Source organism: Haematobia irritans, chromosome 3 (assembly GCF_050003625.1).
Source record: "Haematobia irritans isolate KBUSLIRL chromosome 3, ASM5000362v1, whole genome shotgun sequence".
Lineage (NCBI taxonomy): Eukaryota > Metazoa > Arthropoda > Insecta > Diptera > Muscidae > Haematobia > Haematobia irritans.
This window is the reverse complement of record NC_134399.1, coordinates 63,829,933-63,846,648: the sequence shown is the minus strand read 5'-3', so window position 1 is coordinate 63,846,648 and position 16,716 is coordinate 63,829,933.

The window sequence follows — 16,716 nt, the reverse complement described above, 5'->3', positions numbered from 1 at the left end:
AGTTTTATTAGGATACTGTGATTTATTTGCCGTCTGTCGATCAACACTTAACTTTTATTCAGCATAATCTAAACTTACTCTTTAATGATATTGTGCTGGTGAGGATAAAGAGAGTTGTTCCTTATTCTAAGCATTGGTTCACGACGAATATTGGGGATCTCGTTCAGCAGATATGTCATATGCCAGGTGGAAACGCTTTAGAATGCCATTGCTACTTAAGGAATTTCGTGTACGTAGAAGGACTGTTAACGTTTCAATATGGATAGCTAAAACGCAATACTATTGAGAAAGATTTCGTATGGCCTTGGATACCCGGAGTACATGGAGGACGATTCAAGAAATTGGTATTGGAGAGGCCAGGAATATTGGGGAATGCCAAATGGATGTTAATGAGCTAAGCACTTTATTTACTAGTATACCGGTATCAAGTACTGAAAGTAATTTTTCCAACGGTTTCGGCAGTGTAGCTAATGGGTATGGTTTGGAGATGAGATATGTAGAACAGGAAGAAGTTATGGCATGTTTTTCACAGATTAAGTCCAATGCAATTGGTCCTGATAGCATGGGTCCAAAATTTATGCGTCTAATCCTCCCTATTCCTCCTATATTTAAACCACTTTTTTATACCCTCCACCATAGGATGGGGGTATATTAACTTTGTCATTCCGTTTGTACCACATCGAAATATTGTTTTAAGAACCCATAAAGTATATATTCTGGGTCGTGGTGAAATTTTGAGTCGATCTGAGCATGTCCGTCCGTCCGTCTGTTGAAATCACGCTAACATCCGAACGAAACAAGCTATCGACTTGAAACTTGGCACAAGTAGTTGTTATTGATGTAGGTCGGATGGTATTGCAACTGGGCCATATCGGTCAGCTTTTAAACGGACCCCCATATAAACGGACCCCCAAATTTGGCTTGCGGACCCTCTAAGAGAAGCAAATTTCATCCGATCCTTCTGAAATTTGATACATGGTGTTAGTATCTGGTCTTTAACAACCATGCAAAATTGGTCAACATCGGTCCATAATTATATATAGCCCCCATATAAACCGATTCCCCGATTTGGCTTGCGGAGCCTCTAAGAGAAGCAAATTTCATCCGATCGGGCTGAAATTTGGTACATGGTGTTAGTATATGGTCTCTAATGACCATGCAAAAATTGGTCCACATCGTTCCATAATTATATAAAGCTCTCATATAAACCTGACACCAGATTTGACCTCCGGAGCCTCTTGGAAGACCAAAATTCATCTGATTCAGTTGAAATTTGGTACGTGGTGTTAATATATGGCGTCAAACACCCATGCAAAAATTGGTCGAAATCGCTCCATAATTATATAGGCCCCATATAAACCGATCCCCAGATTTAACATCCGGAGCCCCTTGGAAGAGCAAAATTCATCCGATTCGGTTGAAATTTGGTACGTGATGTTAGTATATGGTATCCAACAACCATGCAGGAATTGGTTCATAGCGAATCGAACCGCGGACCATGCACTTTGTAAGCCAACACACTAACCACTGAGCTATGTACCTGTTATGGTCATCAATAGATAAATATCCATATAAGTTATATTTATATAGCTTGCGGCGCCCACGAACCAAATAAACAAAGTTTATTTAACAGAAACAAACATTTAGTTTGGCACCGTGGAGCAGTGGTTGCATGCCAAGGGTTGTAGGTTCGATCCCTGCTTCGACCAAAGTTTTTTTTTTACATATATTCCAAATATGTTCGGAAGATTCCGAAAAAATGTTCAACATTACATTGTAGTTTATTAAATTTTGAACTGTAAAATGTGTCTTATTAAAGACCTAAATTCAGAAAAGAACAGCGTTTGATATAAACGAAATGGACTGTGTTGTTTTTCAAAAATAACTTTTTTTATTGAAAAAATACAAATGTTGTAACAAACGAATTTTTTTGGTGATAAAAAAAATCTAACAAAAGAAAAACGTTTTCGGTACACGTTTTCCAAACTTTTTTTTTTCTTTGCGTGTATATACCCCCCATATAAATCGATCCCGAGATTTGGTTTTGGAGACTCTTGGAGGAGGAAATTTCATCGAGTCAGTTGAAATTTGGTACATTGTACTAGTATATGGCCGTTAACAACCATGCCTAACTAGGTCCATAACGGTCTATAGTTATATGTAGTCCTCAGATAAATCGATCCCCAATCACACAAAAATTGGTCCATATCAAGTTCATAATTGTATATAGTCCCCATATAAGCGATCCCCATATTTCAATTCTGGCTCTCTACGTACCGTGCAAAATTACATATCGATTCGTAATTATTTGTAGACTTACCTACACATACCTTTTTTGTCAAATATATACCACGTATGGACTAACTCACAATTTAGAAAACGATGTTAAAAAGTTTTAAGATACCACAACCCAAGTAATTCGATTGTGGATGACAGTCTTTCGTAGAAGTTTCTACGCAATCCATGGTGGAGGGTACATAAGATTCGGCCTGGCCGAACTTACGGCCGTATATACTTGTTAATAGTACAATAACAACGGGTATTTAACTCCACCTAATGGAAACATTTTAAAATTGAGTCAGTATCAAAAACGAATAAGGGATTCAGTCCAATAGCAAATCTGTGTTTTCTGTCTACAGTCTTTGAAAAGTTGTTACACAAACAGATTTTCGAATACTTGTCCGAAATTGCACTTCTTATTGAATGTCAGTCAGACCTTCGCCCTGGCCATAGTTGCGTGCAATAAAGGTTAGGTTAGGTTATGTGGCAGCCCGATGTATCAGACTCACTTAGACTATTCAGTCCATTGTGATACCACAGTGGTGAACTTCTCTCTTATCACTGAGTGCTGCCCGATTCCATGTTAAGCTCAATGACAAGGGACCTCCTTTTTATAGCCGAGTCCGAACGGCGTTCCACATTCCAGTGAAACCACTTAGAGAAGCTTTGAAACCCTCAGAAATGTCACAAGCATTACTGAGGTGGGATAATCCACCGCTGAAAAACTTTTTGGTGTTCGGTCGTAGCAGGAATCGAGCCCACGACCTTGTGTATACAAGGCGGGCATGCTAACCATTGCACCACGGTGGCTCCCGTGCAATATGATCTCCGCAAATATGTTTCAAGAGAAACATTTTATTTTTGACGATGAACATGGAACATGTTGGGCGTGATCACATTTCGTCTCTGCGTGTGACTGCACTGGTTGAGGTTTCGGAGAATATAAGAAGTAATCTGGATGACAATAAGTAAATTTTTTGGTACTTCTAGACCATTCCAAAGCATTCGACACGGTGAACCAACAATGTTATGTATGAAACTGCAGAATTTATTAATCTTTTCTCCATCACCCACACGCTTAATTAGATCATATTTGACAGATCGTTCTCAATCAGTATATACCGGGGACAAAATGTCTAACCCAACGGCAGTGAAGAGAGGTGTCCCACAGAGATCAATTCTTGACCCTATAATTGTTTCTATGTATATTAACGATCTCCCATAGCAAATGCATGATTGTAAGATTAAAATGTATGCTGAGGATGTACAAGTATATTTGGGAAGCCCGAAGGATAAAATACACGAAAACGTATCCTTAGGACACAAAATGTCTTCTAACTAATATTACACTAGATTTTAATATACTCATAGATAGTCAGAAGATTGAACTACCCAGCAAAAAAATTTGGAAGTTCTTCTCAAAGCACGACTTTAAAAGAACTTCCAAGAATGCCCTCCAAAAGATGTTCTTTATTTTAACTGCACAGGAAGTTCATTCGAGTCAATTTTTTTATAACCGAATTTTTCCATATTTTTAATGGGAAATTTATTTATTATTTTTTTTTTTTTGTTTTAAATTGGTTAAAAACATATTAAGAATTAATAAAATGGTACAAATTATTGAAATTTAGCCGAAAAAAATGTTAAATCCTTTCTAGAAAAAATGCGAATTTTTGAAAATATTTGATAACAACGTTCCAGACAAGCGTTATAATGGATTAAAAATCATAATAAATTTTAAAAATTATTCATTTGCCAAAATATAACAAAAATTCTTAATTCACATCCAAAACACTGAATTCATCTCACACCTTAAGAAGTAATGCCAATTCAGTGCAGCAGCTGTTGAAATGGTGGACATCCGTCCTATGACAAGCCCATGTTAAATTCATCGCTTCTGCGTCAATTTGGCACCACTTCCGGATCCAAAAAGAACATTTACACTACTTTTTTCGCGACGCTTTTTTTACTGGGTAATGATACGAGCTAACAATCTCCACTTTGTGTTTAACGATTGTCTAACCCGGATCGTCCAAAGGGAATCAGGATGCTGCTTGTGAAGACTTTTGTTTTGATCACCCTACGTTATGCTTTCGCTAGTTGTGACTCAGTCAGCCATCGTAAGTTTAATATTGCTTTTAATAGTGTTATAATATACAGTGCCACGCATAAGTATTGGCACAGCACCCTAAACCACATAGCGTTCAGGGTATCTACGAAGAAATGTGCCTAACAGAAATATTGATTTTAAGATCCATAAAATATATACCGATCGACTCAAAATCACCTCCTTAGTCGATTTAGCTCCTGGTGTTCGTCCGTCTGACCATGTATTTCTTGTTCGCAGTATTCAGGCCATTATTATTAACCGATTTTGATGAAATAGGTACAAATAAAACATTCATTGTCTAGACTGCTTGATGCTGTTATCAAACATAAAGGAATGCCCAAAAAGTACTAAATGTACCAAAAAACTAATTTTAAGAAAATTTGTTACTCTGAAAAAAGGTTTGCACCGCTCCAAGATTTTGTCTTTACACTAATAATTTTGGTATTGATTTATCACCATATGGTATTCAAATCCTTTCAAAAGTGTTAATTTAAATTTTCCAATTCATCCTCCATTACATGTATAAATTATGGCTGTTTGAAAGTGAAAAGCGTTTTAAAATAGAGACACCTCCTATGTTTTAATAAATTTTTGCTTTATGACCAAGAACACCAAATCATCGAAATTACGGATGTTTTCAATAATATTGAATTTTTGTTTAATTTTTTTAGGTCAAATTGAGCTCAGTTCAATAGATTTTTTGATATATAAATAGCCATTTTAAAGTCGGTCTCAGATTAATTTCGAAAGTTGTTTTGAAGTAGCCCCATACACCTCATTTATTTTGGTATTTAAAAGTCGTACCGTGTATCCGATTTGTCTGAAATAAACAGTCCTAATGAATTTTAGGTATCTACAGGGATGTGATACATTTGGTTGGCATCGGTCCAGTTTTTGTTATAGACCTGACATTTTGATGGGATAGATGTCACAAGTTTCATCCGATTTGCATTAAATTTCAAAATAGATGTGCCAAATATTGTCTATATCTTCCAATATTGTGATATGGGTTGCCATACTACCAAAATTGGTAAATTTTTGCTGCTTGGTAGATTGGTAAAATTCTCGATTTTTTGCAAAACATTCCTCTCCCACTAAGAGGTACGACAATTTTCTATAGAAATAAAATCTAGAAATAAAATGTTGACAAAATCTTCTATTAAAATAAACTTTTGACAAAATATTTTATAAAAATGAAATTTTGACAAATTTCTCTATAAATTTAATTTCTTGAAAAATTTTAGTTTTCGTGTTATTTCATACGATCAAAGTCCAATGTGAGTAAGTTCTTCCTTTTAATATATTAGAAGCAGTAACATTCCCTTGTTTGTTCAATCTAAAATTGTTAATACTTTTAAAATTTGACACATTTCCAATTCAAGGGATATTTATAACCCAAAAATTTGTCTCTAATAGGAGGGATGGTATATTCATTCGAAAAAATCATTTTTTCATCTTAACCATAAAAATTTGGTCAAAAACTTCAAAATAAACTTTTTAAATTCGGCAGATTTGTTTAAATTTTCTTTAAGTTTTGTTAGATTATTTTTGATTTGACTTCTTGAGGTCACAGGAGCAGTAAATTTTATCAGATTTGAGGACCAGTCCATGCACTAAAAAAATATTTACGTGGCATGCAACCTAAATTTTAGGGTGTGCAATTTACATAATACTAAGGACAATTTTCTTTAAAATAATGAAATTTTTATTAAAGGAAAGTTTATAATCTTTGCTTAAAAAAAATATTATTAAAATTAGGGAGCAAATTTTGAAAATTTATGTTCTTCCGTTAAAGTCGTATGTTTTTCCACAAAGGCAAGTTTTCCTTAAAGTAAAGAAAAACATTTTTGATTTAAAGAAATCGCCCTTAAATTAACTGAGGTATTAAATCTTTAAATTTAAGATAAAAACGCTTCAAATTCAGACTTATTTTGAGGATTTTGTATCTTTGGTTTAAAGTTTTTGTTGTATTTTTTTCGAATTAAGAAAACAATTTTTACTTTGAAGTATCTTTTATAATTTGAATTTTTAAACTGACATTTGTTTGTCTGTGAATAGCTTTATTAATATATCAAAAAAAAAAAGAGAATGAAAATTCCATAAATGAAATCTGTACCCGAAAAACATCTTTATTTTAAAGAAGCCGCATCTTTCGCTCGGAATCAATAACAAAAGTAAACTTTTTTTGAGTGTGGGGACCAATCTGAGAGCTGACCCGTTAATGACAAGCACATGTTAAAGTCGCTGGTCCCTTTCTCACGTTGTGACCAGAACATACATAACAGTGGTCAGTCGTGTATCTGTCCTGTCCGAAATGGGTCATTCCCGTAGGTAATCTACAGAACTTAGCTCTTGCATCTTCCGAAAGATATTATTTCATCCGATTGTCTAAAACGCTTCGATAAGAAATTTAAGATTTCTCTAGAATTTTTCATGTTAGCCTGATACTGGAATAGGCGATTAACGTCCAAATGCATAATATCATAATTTACAATTAATTATTATTCGAGCTTTATGGACAAAGTAAATTAGGAAACTGATCAATAGAACCATTGAAAAGATTTGTATCTGGCGTTTTCTTTTCAATGGTCCTATTGGTCAAGTTCCTTAATCTACTTTGTCTATAAAGCTCGAATAATTATTAATTGTAAATTAATTTCCCCAGAACTCTAACAAAATTGTTTCTTATGTGATGTAGTCTCAATATGTGAATATTTTAAATTTAGTTTCGTTAACTTTACCATTTGAACCTATCTACCGAAGGGATTATATTAAACAAGTAAGAGTAGAGTTTAGGTCGGCCCGGACGAAGCTTAAATATCCACCACCATGGAAATGCAGAGAAATTCTATTAACATTGAGTTTTTTATTATTGAAAAATTCCAGACTTTTGTTTATATATACACTGAAAAAAATATTGTCGTGAGGTCAAAGATTTCATGTCTTTAAAATACGAATGCAAATTTTGCTTAGCATAGAAGACACATTTCTCTACTATAAAGTTTTTTCCTTGTCCAAAAGTCGATAAACTTTTCAATGAAGTCGTATTGTCCTTATAATTAAGTGATTTGACTTAAAAATGGGTGTCATAACATGAAAGAAAAAATTTTTGGGCTAAGGACAACTTGACATTGATAATTCATAAAAATTCTTTAAAATTAATGAAATTGTCTTTAAATTTGTCGTTTTTTGCATCTTGGCTACAAAAGCAAAAAATCGTTCAAATAGACACCCAAAAAAAAGTGAACCCCCCGTGGAAGAAAATGTAGGTTTATTTTAGAAAATTTTAACTGAAATAGTTTTCTAATTGCAACATGTTACAAATAAATTAATACTTTTTGTCAAATTGAAGAAAAATTATTAAAAATAATTAATTTTTTCCCGTAATTTAAGAAAATTTCATATGTTGAAAGAAAAAATTGGATTTAAAAATTGTTAGCGCTGTACGAAGTTCAAGACAGCTACAATTTTAGTAAAATTTATTCATTTGAGAGACTTATAAACTCAATTTTAGCAAACTTCTGCCATTTTGGAAAATATGAACTATTTAATTTTTTAGTAAAATTGTGCACTATATTTGTATACAACTTTTTTTCTTATTTTTAGTTCACGTCATTAAAGTTAGCAAAAAATTATTCAAATAAGGAACATTTACTCATATTGTGCTAAATTTAACTAAAATCAACTAATCTTCATGAACTAAAATAAAGTTTAGTTGGCATTAGAGCCCTTTTTTCTGGGTGCAGGACATGTTTTTCAACACTTTATTTTAAAGACTTTTGATACCCTCCACCATAGGATGGGGGTATATTAACCTTGTCATTCCGTTTGTAACACATCGAAATATTGCTCTAAGACCCCATAAGGTATATATATTCTGGGTCGTGGTGAAATTCTGAATCGATCTGAGCATGTCCGTCCGTCCGTCTGTTGAAATCACGCTAACTTCCGAACGAAACAAGGTATCGACTTGAAACTTGGCACAAGTAGTTGATATTGATGTAGATCGGATGGTATTACAAATGGGCCATATCGGTCCACTTTTACGTATAGCCCCCTAATTTAGCTTGCAGACCCTCTAAGGGAAGCAAATTTTACTCGATCCGGTTGAAATTTGGTACATGGTGTTAGTATATGGTCTCTAACAACCATGCAAAAATTGGTACGCATCGGTCCATAATTATATATAGCCCCCATATAAACCGATCCCCCGATTTGGCTTTCCGAGCCTCTAAGAGAAGCTAATTTCAGCCGATCCGCCTGAAATTTGGTACATGGTGTTAGTATATGGTCTCTAACAACCATGCAAAAATTGGTCCACATTGGTTCATAATTATATATAGCCCCCATATAAACCGATCCCCAGATTTGGCTTGCGAAGTCTCCAAGAGAAGCAAATTTCATCCAATCCGGTTGTAATTTTAAACATGGTGTTAGTATATGATCTTTAACAACGGTGCCAGAATTGGTCCATATCGGTCCATAATTATATATAGCCCCCATATAAAACGTTCTTCAGATTTGATCTCCGGAGCCTCTTGGAGGAGCAAAATTCATCCGATCCGGTTCAAGTGTGGAACGTGGTGTTAGTATATGGCCGCTAACAACCATACCAAAATTGGCCGATATCGGTCTATAGTTATATATAGCCGATCTCCAATCACACAAAAATTGGTCCATATCGGTTCATAATCATGGTTGCCACTCGACCCAAAAATAATCTACCAAAATTTTATTTCTATAGAAAATGTTGTCAAAATTTTATTTCTATAGAAAATTTTGTTACAATTTTATTTCTGTAGAAAATTTTGTCAAAATGAATTACATACGTATTTGATCGATCTTGTTTGTTTTAATATATACCACACTGAAAAAAATATTGTCGTGAGGTCAAAGATTTCATGTCTTTAAAATTCGAATGCAAATTTTGCTTAGCATAGAAGACGCATTTCTCTAGTATAAAGTTTTTTTCCTTGACCAAAGGTCGATAAACTTTTCAGTGAAGTCGTATTGTTCTTATAATTAAGTGATTTGATTTAAAAATGGATATCATAACATGAAAGAAAAAATGTTTGGGCTAAGGTCAACTTGACTTTAATAATTTACAAAAATTCTTTAAATTTAATGAAATTGTCTTTAAATGTGTTGTCTTTTTGCATCTTGACTACAAAGCAAAAAATCGTTCAAATATAGGACATGTTTTTCAACACTTTATTTTAAAGACGTTTTTACTTGAAACACAGCATAATTTCTACTAGAAGTCGAGTCTTAATTTGGAAAATAAAGTCGTCGTTAACTTGTTTTTAAAGGAGTTTGATAGCATATGAAGAAAAAAAGCTGAAAAAGCGAAAAATTAAAATTTGCTTCCTAGAAGCAAGCACACAAAACCCGATTTTAAAAGAGAATTGTGTCTTAAAAGTATCCTTACTTGTATTCTCCGCTTCTTTGGCTCGGAATCAATACCAATTTTTTTAAAGTAAAGACAAAATCTTTGGAACCGTGTATGCTTTTTTTTTCAGTGCACGTATGGACTTACATACAATTTGGAAGATGGTGTTAGGAGGTTTTAAGATACCTTTCCATCGGCAAGCGTTACCGCAACTTAAGTAATTCGATTGTGGATGGCAGTGTTTAGAGGAAGTTTCTACGCATTCCATGGTGGAGGGTACATAAGCTTCGGGCTGGCCGAACTTACGGCCGTATATACTTGTTTTTACTTGAGACATAGCATAATTTCTACTGGAAGTCGAGCCAGGAATTGGAAAATAAAATTTTCGTTAACTCGTTTTTAAAGGACTTTGATAGCATATGAAGAAAGAAAGCTGAAAAAACGAAAAATTAAAATTTGCAAGTACACAAAGAAAGTACACAAACCCCAAATTTAAAAGAGAATTGTGTCTTAAAAGTATCAGTACTTGTGCTAGCATTTTGATCTAGGAGTGAGTTAAATCCCTTCGTTAGTAGTTATCTTTCAGTCAATCTACTGGCTCCTTTTCTGCAGATGTTGAAATCACCAAGAATAAAAAGTTCGGACGATCCTATTATATTATCGTTTAAATCATCTATGGTTTGAGACATTATACACCAAGAAAAAAGTGCCTTCGGAACTAAAGGAAAAAATGTTCATCAATTTAGTTTAGCCAATTTATTTCCATTAAGGTAAATTTTTGTTTAAAATAATAAAATTTACTTGCTTCAGTAAAAAAATCCTAAACTTAAAGCAGTTAGGAATAGTTCATTAACTAGAACAAGGCATGGAATTTTTCTAATACTGTTTTCTTCGCTGGGTATAAGAATTTACTACTGAACAAGAAAATTTTATTCACTGATAACAAAGCATTCGTAAAAATAAACAAAATATGAACTAAAACCAAGTTTCCTCAAATTTAGTAAAATTTCTTATAAAATGACAATTCTGACTTCCTTTATTATAGAAAGCTTATCATGCATACGAATAACACGTGGCATAGAAAATTATTTTAGTTCATTCGTACTAAGAAGTATTCAATCCTTTTAAAAGTTAAGGAGACATACTTGTTAGAATATACGAAATTTTCCTATATTTCTTTTATCTACCTGCAATCGATAACTGTCATCGATGTAATCGGTATGTTTGCGCGTGGGTTGGTTTTTTAGTTGGAATCGCGTTGTTATGGTATACGGAGGGATTGTTAAAAAATAATATGGTAAAATAAATAAAATATATAAAATATTTGTTATTTTAAATTAGTGAGAAAAAACTATGTTCGTGATGGTGCATAAAGAAAGAAAACAGAATAAAAACCCCTTCATTCGTCTTCATTTTGGAATCTACAATTAACAGGTAACATTCAGTGACGCTATCCTTTTGTGAAAAAATTGGTTTATGATTTTTTTTTTATTTGTTGGTATTGAAATTGTAAAAGGAAAAGTGAAAGTGAAATGTACAAGAAGAAGGAAAAATGCGGTTTACAGTTGATGACATTACATGGAAATTGGAAATAGTGGAATAATAAACTAATATTTCAAGGCCAGTCGATGTTGTTGATTTCAAATACGTATATTTAATATATTAATAAAACGTGTATTTTATAGAAGAAAAAATTGCTTATATAAATCAATAAAATTGTATTTAAAAACGAAGGTAAGCAGTTCTAAGTTTGAAGTAAAAAGGTTTACCACAAATATGTACGATTTGTCCCAATAAATGAAAAATTTCAATAAAATCATTCCATATATGAATTCAATTCAGTTAAATTTTTTCATTCTGTAGTATAGTGGTACATAAATATAGGAAAATGTTAACTAATATATGGAATGCATTCTACCTAATTTAAACGAAATTCACATTGTTCAAAAAAATAAAAATGTCTTTGGCGCTATACGAAGTTCAACTTTCTTCACAATTAGTTCATTTTAACTTAAAGAAGGGGTCACTTTTTTCTGGGTGTAGCACAGTGTACTGAAAGGTATGCCCACCGTTGCTCCATTCCTTTTGAAAAATTGCTCCCGATTCAATTAGCCTTTCAATTTGACGTATACCACTCGTTTTCCTTGACATTTTAGTATTGCGAGGTGTACCTAGTCGTGAAAGCGGCGTGAAATTAGGTATTTCAAAGTACTCATCTGAAAAAGCTCACGTTTCTACAAAGCAAAGTATATCAGATTTCATAATATTTTGGCCTATTGCTACATCAAGATGGACAGCTTGTAAAATTTGGATGTTTTGGTTATTTCATCTCCCACATCGAGCTCAATTTTGACTGGATCCGTATCGGAAACTTATTATATCCCCATCACCATCTTACGATGTTGGGTATAAAAATTGCAGAGATATTCCAAATATATATTCTCTTGTTGTTGATTAATATTAAGATATTTGGATACTTTTTATATATGCGCCAAAAAGTATGCTAAGAAATAACGAATAGAAATATTGAAGCTTTCAAATACGATCATAACATGCTTGGAAGAAGCAATGTTTCATTCACTCTATTAGTAGTTAATTAAGGCAATTTTCTCTCGCAAAATACGGCGCTATTAAGAAAACAAAATAAATCCATATCGAAATTAAACTAAGGCAATTATAAAAAATTTGCGTAATATAAGCATTTAACTATATATAGCAATCTACCAAAACAATATGGCGTAAATATGAACATAAGACAAAAGAAAATTATGCTATTAATCGAAATAAGGTGAATAAACTTAAGCATTTACTCCACAAACCCATTAAAAATGACCAATTTTGGGGTTTTGGGTGCAAACAAAAACACTTGGATGATTTGGAAAGTAGTCCCGCTAAGATGGTTTATTGCGACTAACGGCAAACGACTTTAAAGTTAAACTGGCAAATTAAGAAAATTATTTTTAAGCTTATCAATAGCACCTAATTATTTTCGGAATCTAAAATTTATTTAGCATCCCATAAAGAAATAATGTTGTAGTTGGAAACAAGTTTCAAATTATATTTCCATCTGAACTTTAATTGGTGCAGATAATTTGTACAATATTATATTTGTTTTGTATTTTGTTTTTACCTAGAAAATATATCAATACTACAACAGCAATATGAACTCTGTTTATACATTACACCACATTGTCATGAAGGTCATTTGCGCGGGGTAGAGGAAGAAAGACATTTAAACCTAACTTCACTGAAAGTTTTCATTTATGAGGAATGTACTTTTAGACAAAGTAAGGTTTCTTTTGAAGCTAAAATTTTTTCTCACTCCCTGATAAATTGGATTAGAGACAATTGTTGCATCTCTGTCATAAATTCTGGGCTAATTTTTGTTAACCCTTTGACTACCGATGTCCACTTAGGAAGACATTCGGAAACAACACCAAACTCTATTTCCCCACTTAGTTTCGATTTATTTCCCGATGTTATTTTAGTAGAGGCTTTAATCCATGTTTTCCATATTGGTAAACACTACAAAAGCATATTGTAAACTTCTTTAACAATAAACGAAAATTACAAGGTTTCGACACGAGGTTTTTATACCCTGAGCCACACTGTGGAACAGGGTATTATAAGTTAGTGCATATGTTTGCAACACCCATAAGGAGACGAAATCGACATATGGTGTCTTTGGCAATATTGCTCAGGGCCGGCCCCTGAGTCGATCTAGCCATGTCCGTGAACACATTTTCGTAATCAAAGACTATGTCGCAATTTAGGTTAGGTTAGGTGGCAGCCCGATGTATCAGGCTTACTTAGACTATTCAGTCCATTGTGATACCACATTGGTGAACTTCTCTCTTATCACTAAGTGCTGCCCGATTCCGTGTTAAGCTCAATGACAAGGGACCTCCTTTTTATAGCCGAGTCCGAACGGCGTTCCACATTGTAATGAAACCACTTACACTGAAAAAAACAGTGAACCCACCAGGAAGAAAACTTTTGATTCATTTAGACAAATTTTGAATATTTTTAGAAATTTTTAACTAAACAGTATTACAAGCGCTGGCATCGCGCTGATATCACAAAAATAAGTAAATATTTTTCGACAAATTCAAGAAAATTTATTAGACAAAATATTTTTTTTCACTTATTAAAGAAAATTTTGTAGTTTGAAGGAAAAAATTGGAGTTCAAAATTGCAAGAATGTCTTTAGTGACATACGAAGTTCATGATGGACGCATTTGTAGTAAAATTTACAAATTTGAAGAAATAATGAACTATTTTATGACAAATACGAATTTAGTAAATCTCTATACTTAACTTGTGTATAATTTTTTCCCGTCTTTTAGTTAATTTAACTAACGTACGCAAAAAATTATTAGAGTAAATGAAACTTTCACTAAATATAATAAGCTCATGAACTAAAATATAGTTAAATTGGCTTTAGTGAAATAGTGAGTTCATTTTTTTGAGTGTAGAGAAGCTTTGAAACCCTCAGAAATGTCACCAGCATTATTGAGGTGGGATGATCCATCGCTGAAAAACTTTTTGGTGTTCGGTCGAAGCAGGAATCGAACCCACGACCTTGTGTATGCAAGGCGGGCATGCTGACCATTGGCTCCCATCGCAGGTCGCAATTTAAGTCCAACCGACTTCAAAATTGGCACAAGTATGTGTTTTGGCTCAAAATAAAACCCTATTGATTTTGGAAGAAATCGGTTCAGTTTTAGATATAGCTCGCATATATATCTTTCGCCCGATATCTACTAATATGGCTCCAGAAGCCAAGATTTAAGCCTGATTTGCTTTAAATTTTGCAGAGGGAGTACAATTTTTATTCTCGATGTACAAGCCGGTTTTTGTTAAAATCAGTTCACATTTGAATATAGCTCCCATATATATCTTTCGTCCGATTTAGACTCATTTGACCCCAGAGGTCAAATTTGTAATCCGATTTAAGTGATAGGCACTTATAAGGCCACAGAAGCAAGAGTTTTTCTCTGATGTGCTTTAAATTTTGTACTGAGAGTAGAATTAACGTTCTCGATATACAAGCCAATTTTGGTTGAAATCGATTCAGATTTACATATAGCTCCCATATATATCTTTCGTCCGATTTACACTCATATGACCCCAGAGGTCAAATTTGCAATCCGATTTAAGTGGAATTTTGCACAAAAAGTAGAATTAACTTTGTAGCTATGTATGCTAAATTTGGTTGAAATCGGTTCAGATTTAGATATAGCTCCCATATATATTTTTGTGATTTCGGCAAAATTGGAAAAAAAAATACCCACATTTTCCTTGTAAAAACGCCATGTCTAAGACGAAAACTTGTAAAAATGACTCCAATTTTCCTATATTTCTAATACGTATCTATCGACCGATAAAACATAGATATACTTTTGAAAAGTTACCTAAAAATTGCTTCTCGTAGTCGATCGGTTTATATGGGGGCTATATACCATATAATTATGGGCCGATATGGACCAATTCCTGCATAGTTGTTAGGGACCACATACTAACACCACGTACAAAATTTCAACCGGATCGGATGAATTTTGCTTCTCCAAGAGGCTCCTTAGGCCAAATGTGGGGATCGATTTATATAGAGGATATTTTTAATTATGAACCGATATGGACTATTTTTTGCATGGTTGTTAGTGTCCATATACTTACACAAAATACAAAATTTCAATTTAATCGGATGAAAATTGGTCCTCCAAAACCAAATCTGAGGATCGGTTTATATGGGGGCTATATATATTTATGAACCGATATGGACCAATTTTTGCATGATTTTAGAGATCATATACTAACACCACCTACCAAATTTCAACCGAATCTGATGCATTTTGCTCCTTCAAGAGGCTCCGGAGGTCAAATCTGTGTATCGGTGTATATGGTGGTTATATAATTATGGACCAATTTTTGTATGGTTGTTAGAGACCGTATACTAACACCACGTACCAAATTTCAACCTGATCGGATGAATTTTGCTCCTCCAAGAGGCTCCGAAAGCCAAATCTAGGGGTCGGTTTATATGGGGGCTATAGGTAAAAGTGGTCCGATATGGCCATTTGTAATACCATCCGACCTACATCAATAACAACTACTTATGCCAAGTTTCAAGTCGATAGCTTGTTTCATTCGTCAGTTAGCGCGATTTCAACAGACGGACGGCCATACTTAGATCGACTCAGAATTTCACCACGAACCAGAATATGTATACTTTATGGGGTCGCGTAGCAATATTTCGATGTGTTACAAACGGAATGACAAAATTAATATACCACCAATACTATGGTGGAGGGTATAAAAACTGTAAAATTTGTTCCTAAAAAAAACTTTCACTGAGTGCATAACTGGCAATATAAAAGGTATGTCCGCTTCTCCGACAGAAAATTGCAATAACAACCACCTATTGCGATGATCACAATCCATAGAAATCCTTTTAATTAGGTACACATTTCAATTTATTTAATAAAAGTAAGTTTGGGTCAAAATATGATCCCAACATAAAATCTGAGATTTTTTTCTAACACAGCAGCAATTTTACACTTTTTCAGTCAATTATACTCCGGTGCACCTTTTTTGATGTGATACTTTTTCACGAGTCAAGAAATTTTGTTTTTTTTTTTGCCGTAATATTACACTGAAAAAAAACAGTGAACCCACCAGGAAGAAAACTTTTAATTAATTTTAGAAAAATTTTAGAAAGTTTTTAGAAAATTTTAACTAAGCAGTATTAAAAAACGCTGGCATCACACCAATATAACAAAAATTAGCAAATATTTTTCGACAAATTCAAGAAAATTTATTAGACATTATTAATTTTTTGCACTCATTAAAAAAAATTGGTAGTTTGAAGGGACAAAATTGGAGTTCAAAATTGCAAAAATGTATTTAGTGACATACGAAGTTCATGATGAACGCATTT